We start from the raw sequence: 1,032 nt of genomic DNA, 5'->3' as shown, positions 1-1,032 counted from the left end.
AATAAAGGGTAGGTAAACTACAGCCCACAGGCCAAATCCAGTCTGTCCCAGGTTTTTGTAAATACAGTTTTATCGGAACACTATCATGCCTATTTATTTGCATGTTGTCTATGGCTGCTCTTTTTCTGTACTGGCAGAGTTAAGCAGTTGCAGCAGGAATCATACAGTTCACAAAGCTACAATATTTACTGTCTGGCCCCCTACAGAAAAAGTTTGTTCACCCCTGTATTAGACCCCAGCTACTCAAAATGAGGTTCCCCAAGCCAGCAGTCTCAGCATCACCTGGGAGCTTGTCAGACCTTCACTTGGAACTACTGACTCAGAACCTGCTTTTTTTTTCCCCACTGAGGCATTTTATTTGCATTGTATGTATTACATCCCTAGAAAAAGAATCCCAAGATTTCCCCTCCCATGTGTTTTCGTCTCGCTTCTTCGTGGTTCATGCTGCCGGCTAAGGTTATCAGTATAATGAAACCAAACTGACTGGATGGGAGCAGGTTATTCTGCCATTTTTCTAGATCTTTGAGCTGTATATCAAATATGGGACTGATCTCCACACTTGTGTAACCTGTGAGGTTCACGACAATTTTCCCAGCCTTGTGATCATCAGTGATTTCAAATTGGCCAATATAACCACGCTTCATCATCACAGCTAGAAACTGGTTGATGGCTTTGGAGCAAAACCTAATAAGAACCTAGCATTTGCCTCTCTTTTTGGCATTGTTGATGCTCTTGAGAATATCAGCCAGGCCATTCATGTGCACCATTATGATGGCACAGAAAGATGGCAGGCAGAACCTGCATTTTAACAAGAGCCCTAGGTGACTTGGAGGCACGTTAAGGTTTGAGAAGCACTATATTAAACTCCTCAGCGGCACAATCAATATTATTGAAACTTTTGTTTCACACAAGCCCCCTTTAACCTGTGAGACATGATGCAGTCTCCCAGGCACATTAGACTGGTGTGCCACCATCTCAGGATTCGATGCAGTGAGGTTTTTTTGGACTGTGTCAGGGCAGAGTATCATTGCA

The 1,032-nt window shown here is 43.4% G+C and overlaps 1 pseudogene across 1 annotated transcript; it reads right to left on the bottom strand.

Annotated features, from left to right (window-relative positions):
• Window positions 1–380: 380 nt before the first annotated feature.
• On the bottom strand, window positions 381–782 carry LOC307049216 (small ribosomal subunit protein uS8-like; annotated as a pseudogene). The gene has a single exon. The product of its transcript is annotated as a small ribosomal subunit protein uS8-like (transcript).
• Between the last annotated feature and the right edge of the window lie 250 nt (window positions 783–1,032).

This window comes from Hyperoodon ampullatus (assembly GCF_949752795.1).
Source record: "Hyperoodon ampullatus genome assembly, chromosome: 2".
Taxonomy (NCBI): Eukaryota; Metazoa; Chordata; class Mammalia; order Artiodactyla; family Ziphiidae; genus Hyperoodon; species Hyperoodon ampullatus.
The sequence above is the reverse complement of the archived record's forward strand: the minus strand, read 5'-3'. Positions and strand labels throughout refer to the sequence as shown.